Below are 6669 nucleotides of genomic sequence, written 5' to 3' on the forward strand. Positions count from 1 at the left end.
TCTCTCTCTCTCTCTCTCTCTCTCTCTCTCTCTCTCTCTCTCTCTCTCTCTCTCTCTCTCTCTCTTTCTCCCGTAACGTTCCATAAACGAATGCGAAGAGTGAAATCTCCCGAGCGCCGTTGCCGAGCCGCGGCTTTCCACGAGGAAAGAGACGTCGCACGCCGAGAGTTCTCGTGTCGTCGCGTTGGAAATCGCCGCGCTGGGCAAATTTATCTATCGACAATGCGAAAACGCCTGTATTCATTGTTGCTTCTTCGATACGATACGCCAAGGGATATTTCAGGACACGTTAATCCTCATCTCCTTCTTTATGCCTGTGTACAGACAACTTTTCGACGCAACGTACACACTGCACAAACAGATGGGACAATGTGCGTTCCACAGTCATCTGACAGTGTGTTATTCCGACACACTAACTGGCGAGTGCATCAAAAGGACACGTTTTCAGCGATAGAAGTGTGTTTAAGCGACGCCCCACGCACAGAACATTACAGAAACGCGTTGCTTTCCTTCAATGATCCCGTAACATACGCAGAGCATGTTACTCGGGCACGGAATGATATTCAGAACATGCTGAGAACACACTTGGATAATACATTGGATAACGCAGCAATTGACGTGACACACCTCATAACTTCGACAACACACGCTGTATGATTTATGACTGAAACTGTGCTAATGGATAAATTAGATGGCGAATAATATTCATACGTACATATAGCTAATTTAACTTAAAGAATTGTATTCAATTTGAATTTTAATTTAAGACCTAACGTAATTTCTAAAGTGACATTTCAACCATGTGTGAAATACTTTTAGCATTCCCTTTCTAGACCAACACTGCAAACTTAAGTATATTATTTTGGCTGGAATCTTTTTTTTTTACATATTTCTAACTGTTTTAAGTCCCGCCATCTAACACGTTTAAACATATTAAATTATAATTTATATGTTTTAAACATCTCAAATAACGTGACTTAAAACAGCAAGAAACGTGTGAAGAGACCAAATTATACGTTTATGCTTTCAAAAATAACACACTTCAGCCAAATTACACGTTTATGCTTTTAAAAATAACACACTTGGATTTGCAGTGTAGACAGTCAATATTAATATTCAAATTACGTAAGTGTGTTGTCTTAACACACATACGTGTGATAATTTAAAATGCTAATATAGTGGAGATATGTATTAACATGCTCCAAGCGTGTTGTCTCGACACACTTCATTTTGCAGCGCATTCGCGGTGCATGCTCGAGATAGTTCGATTTCACGATTCTTTTGCGTGCGAAAAATCTATAACATGAAATCTATTTGCGAAAATTGCAACACGTGCGCACGAATTCGAACATCAGAACGGCAATCGAAATCTCAACGATATGAGAAAACGCATAGTTTTGTGGTGGCCGATATTGTATTCGCCATTTTTCGCTGCTCTTGCTTAAATTTTATCAAATATTAAGGTGCACATGAATTTATTAATTATTTATCAATTGTTATTTACTAATTATGGGATTTATTAATTATTTATCAATTGTTATCTATTTTTAACTCCTCGTACATCTTAATATCCGATAAAATTCACGCCGAAATCAGACGGAATGTCGGCTATTGGATGTTTCACCCCATACTTGAGTCGTCGCGGAGATTTTCAACGTGCGCTGCATATGCACGTTGCGCATGTATTCGCCTGTACGACCTCATTTAATCAGGAATATAGGACGCGCTGAAAAATAGGATACACGCTCACACTTTTCATAAAAGAAGGTAACGCGTGGCTCCACCGCAGTTTCCGCCCCGGCAGATCCGAATAGTCACGGCGCACAAGCCCTTTCAATGATATTTTTCATCGAGCGTCTCGTCCACGCCGATGCCAGAAGCGGAAGAAACGATGAAAAAGACTTGTCCCCTCATCCGATATAGTTTGTAAAGGAGGTGGAGACGCTCGCCGTGATGAATATAAATGCCTGCGAAGAGGAAAGGAGCGCGCGGCCGCAAAAAGAAACGAGTGCACGCGGTCGTAGAATCCAGATTTGAACGTGGAAGAGTTCGGGATGTAGGATCGATAACGGTACAGAGAGAATGCAAAGCAGTATTAGCCGCGCTTAATATCAGGAGGATACGACGCGCAGAGAGATCGGGTGAAGAAGAGACACGACCGTTGTGTCCGCGCAAACACGAAATATTTCGGGAAACGATCCCCCTCCCGTGACAATCACGTAAACGAATCCGCTTATCGCGGTTAACGACGTAGGATTGCATCTGATACGATTCGCGCGCAAACGATAATCACACCGCCGTCAACACGTTGATTGCCGTTGATTATTTCAACTCAATTCAAGCTTGAATCATCAATGCTGCGCTAAACAAATGCAATTCGCGATATATTGGACATCTCGTATCATTGGATCCCTATACAGTGTGTCCCATAAGTTCGGCAACGGCAAGAAAACTCGGCGGGGGAGCATTTTACAGAAAAATGTTTCGAATAAAAGTTGTAAGGCTTAAAAAGTCGCATTTAATGACAGTAGTTATTTGACCTAAGATGACGTCGCCAAGGTCAGGACAAGATCAACTTTGCTTTTTTAAATAGAAATACATATTTTTTATTACGGGATTTTATTCTACGTAAAAAAGCAAACAACTTTTGCTTGAAAAAATTTTTTATACGACCACTATTTTCTAAGATATTTACGTAAATATCTACAAAATTATTGGTTTCAATAATTTTTTACTTAAATTCTATTAACTTTACCGAAAAAGATTACCGATTAAGAGATAAAAATTGCTTATTTTGTTTTCAAAGAGCTCTGAGAATTTTTTCAGAATTTTGTGTTAACTTTTTAGTACTTCAAGAAAATGCAAGAAAATGCAGTACTAAAAATTAATATAAAATTCAGAAAAAATTCTCAGAGCTCTATGAGAACAAAATAAATAATTTTTATCTCTTGATATTTTTCGGTAAAGTTGATAGAATTCAAGTAAAAAATTATTGAAACCAATAATTTTGTAGATATTTACATAAATATCTTAGAAAATAGAGGTCGTATAAAAAATTTTTTTCAAACAACAGTTGTTTGCTTTTTCACGTAGAATAAAGTGCCGTAATAAAAAATATGTATTTCTATCTAAAAAAGCAAAGTTAACCTTGTCCTGACCTTGGCGACATCATCTTATGTCAAATAACTACTGTCATTAAATGCGACTTTTTAAGCCTTACAACTTTTATTTGAAACATTTTTCTCTAAAATGCTCCCCCGCCGAGTTTTCTTGCCGTTGCCGAACTTATGGGACACTGTATATTTCATTTGTATTTGTATATGTTTCATTTACACACGGAGAGAATTTTATCCACTGAGAAAAAAGTATTTAAAAAATAACAAATATTTATCTGATTGATACTAATAACATATCTACTTGTGCCAATGCACATTTTTAAATTGAAAATTTTTCTTTCAAATAAGAAGTTATATGTTTTGTTAAAATACCACATGTACATTTCATGAAAGCAATTGTTCATTCTGTTTAAACATAATATTTTATAGGCTTTCTACAATAAGCCATTAGTCATAACACAACGCATAACACATAAGACATAAGAAAATACACCAATTGTCCTTCAGAATAGAAATGAAGAATTCTGATTGGTGGATTCTTTTATGCCTTATGTGTTATGCATTATGTGTTACGACTAACGGCTTATTGTAGAAAGCCCATTAGATTTAGATTTAAATATGTTATTAGCACCCGCCGAATGAATATTTTCTATTTTTCAAATATTTTTTTCTCAATATAGTAAAGATTACCATAGAATTGTGTAATTAAAAAATAGATCGACATTCTGTAGTATTCATTATTCTTCCTTTTTACATATTTATATTTTACAAACTGAAATGTACTGTTAAAAAATTTGTTGTTTCTAACGAAACTTACTGTATCTCTTGGCAAAATAGATCTTACTGACAGTCTACTCTTTTTCTCTTACACTATTAGAAACATGATAAAGTTGAAAAGAATTTATATGAAAAGAAAAAAAACTACAATATTCTCTCTCCGTGTAGGAGTTGGTTACAAGAGACCAGGTCTAGATAGCCTCTGGCTGTATCTTGTTTGCTGCTCATGTGCTCTTTTTAGTATTTATCTTGAGAGAAACAGTGGATACAAGATCGGCCCTTTAAGAACATAGATACTTTTCCATGAGAGTCTCATTAAAATCGAAATATTACATTTAAAAAATAAGAAAAACTGATTTCGTAGAAGCAAATTTTTCAACTTCTCGAAATTTTGTATTAATTCTCCATCGTGAGTGAACAAAATTAAGCGACGTGTTATTAATTGAAATAAAGTCTCTTGTAAATGTATGACATACTGTTTCGGATAATAAAAGCAATTTTCATTCATAAAATATTTGAAATCAAACATATGGGCAAGATAAAGTTGGCTCACAATTAGGAGCCGGCAAGGGAGGGCTGTGGAGAGCTCTCGTAGAGATTCCGGAACTGCTAATCAAGATACATATTTTATATATAGCCTTCTTGTCCTACGCTACTGAATCTGATAACACGGCAAATTGGCCACGTTGCTGCGCGTTTGTGTATTTTGATTATTACAAAGCAAAATATACGGTTAACAGAATCGTGACAGGCATTAACACATAGAAGAAGGCTACTTTTATCACATTTGTACAGTCAGTCACAATTAGTTGTCTGAGAAGTTGTAACTTCGAAATTCTAGTATATGTAACATTTAGCTCTATTTTTTCCCACGTTTTACATGTTAAATTAGCAAGATGCGACAATATCATAGCGTTAGTCATTAATAATCATCATGACATAGCCAACGAGTTAAAGGGATGCTGAAAACTTTGTCGACAGAATACCGATATTTTTCTGCAAAATTTACGTCGTATTGGTTGTACAAAATTACAAATGAATTTTTACGCAATAAAAAGTACATATAAAGATAAATAGAAGAATTATTTAATATATGATGAAAATGAAATAAAAAATTTAAACGTAAAATCTCAAGCTGTCAGCGGGATATTTGCTTAATCCAAAAATTCCGCAGTTTGTGGAAACATACCGACGTAGATTCTCCAAACAGAAAAGAATTTTGAAGAACATTGCTGTACTTTTCCATTTGTATTCAGAAGCTTAAGAATATCGGAAAAGTTTGCAGAAAGATTTCTATACATACGTGATTAGATTTCCCATTGAATAATAAAACAAGGCATATTTACGTAAGTTCTGTATCTACAAGAAATACGAAAAGAATAGTGACAAGTCTTTGTGTTATCGACTTTTTTCGAATTTATCATCGACTCCAGTATCTTCCCCTTTCCTCCCTCCTAAATATTTTACTTGTTTTCCGAGTTTGGTTCGTGTTTTCCTTGTTTGGTTTCGACGTTTCCTTGTTTGGTTTCACGTAACATTTTAGTTCATTTCTTCAAGAAGCAGGACAACCTGCTACTTTCTTGCGAGGTGTCTTCTTTTATAAGAAAAGAGGTTCTCTAGTGATTTGGGGTGAATAGTGGGAAAGGGGAAGGTATAGTGGGGGAATAAGGACGATGTTAAAAGGAGAGTGTGGTCATAAGTCTCTTGTAGAATTATCACTGTAGGATAAGCCTTTCTTAGACTGACAGAATGGCTCGCCAAACTGGATATTAATCCGCTGTCTCTGTTGAGATTATTTGAGTATTTCTAAATTTCTAATGAATTTCCCTATGTTTCTTTAAGAAATAGACGTTGGTCTTGACTAAAATTGCTGTTTGGTCAAATAGAATTTTAGATTCTGTTTCTATCTAATGTTCTGATAATGCAGGTTGTGTTATGTTTTAGCCTAACTGCCTCTCCTATATACACTTCAGAATATTGTAGATTCCTGTTTGATGGAAATAATTTGTCCTTTCAGTTAACATAAACTTATCGACATACCATTTTATCATTTGTATTCGTATCTATATCATTCAAGTCGCGTTCTCACACAGCACCAAGTTATTTCAACTTTGCTTCTCGTAAGAAAGCGTCTCTTTACCGTCCCTTTATTTTTATACCGCAACTTTTTATTGCGATATGAAGCACTCGAGGGCAAAAGAAACTCTACATCGTTCTTCGCTATGCGGAGTTTTCGCGAAGGGTATGCATAGTTTTCCGCGACGTCGTACGAAGTCGGGGCATGGTGGCAACTTATTTTTTGACGGTGCCAGAGTCGTGCGCGCGTCTCGAATTCGACGACGTCACTTTCATCGATATTGCAAGATGGAAACTTTCGTCCTTTGTCTCGACGAGTCTAAAGGACAGCTGAAACGCGACGTTTCCTACAAAGATGTGCGTCAGTAAAAAATCCTCACTCGCGCGTAATCTATATCTAGCGCTATCGAGGAGGGCTGCTTCCCCGTTCTTCAAACGTTTGTAAAAGCACTCCGAGGAACGTCGTTTTGAAAGGAATCTTCGCGAACGGCGTTACTTCAGTGACAGTTCCACTGAGAGATCCATGCTTTTAGCGAAGTTGCGCGAGCGCGCTATCGATACTTATTATCGTCTCACTTCTCTCATCCCGATAGTCGATGCGATGCGAATAACTAAGCACAAGCACCGCTGATAACCGTTTTACGCGGGACTGTCGCCTCTCTTCCCCCCCCCCCCCCCCCCCCCCCCCCCCCCCCCCCCC

At 36.9% G+C, this 6669-nt stretch overlaps 1 protein-coding gene across 3 annotated transcripts in view; it reads left to right on the forward strand.

Annotated features, from left to right (window-relative positions):
- LOC116850012 overlaps positions 1 to 6669 on the forward strand; it is a 241496-nt gene that overhangs the window by 177843 nt on the left and 56984 nt on the right. The gene's annotated exons all lie outside the window — the stretch shown is intronic.

Source organism: Odontomachus brunneus, unplaced genomic scaffold (genome assembly GCF_010583005.1).
Source record: "Odontomachus brunneus isolate Ranch 3 - 2012 unplaced genomic scaffold, Obru_v1 Obru_scaffold_131, whole genome shotgun sequence".
In the NCBI taxonomy this organism is placed as follows: Eukaryota; Metazoa; Arthropoda; class Insecta; order Hymenoptera; family Formicidae; genus Odontomachus; species Odontomachus brunneus.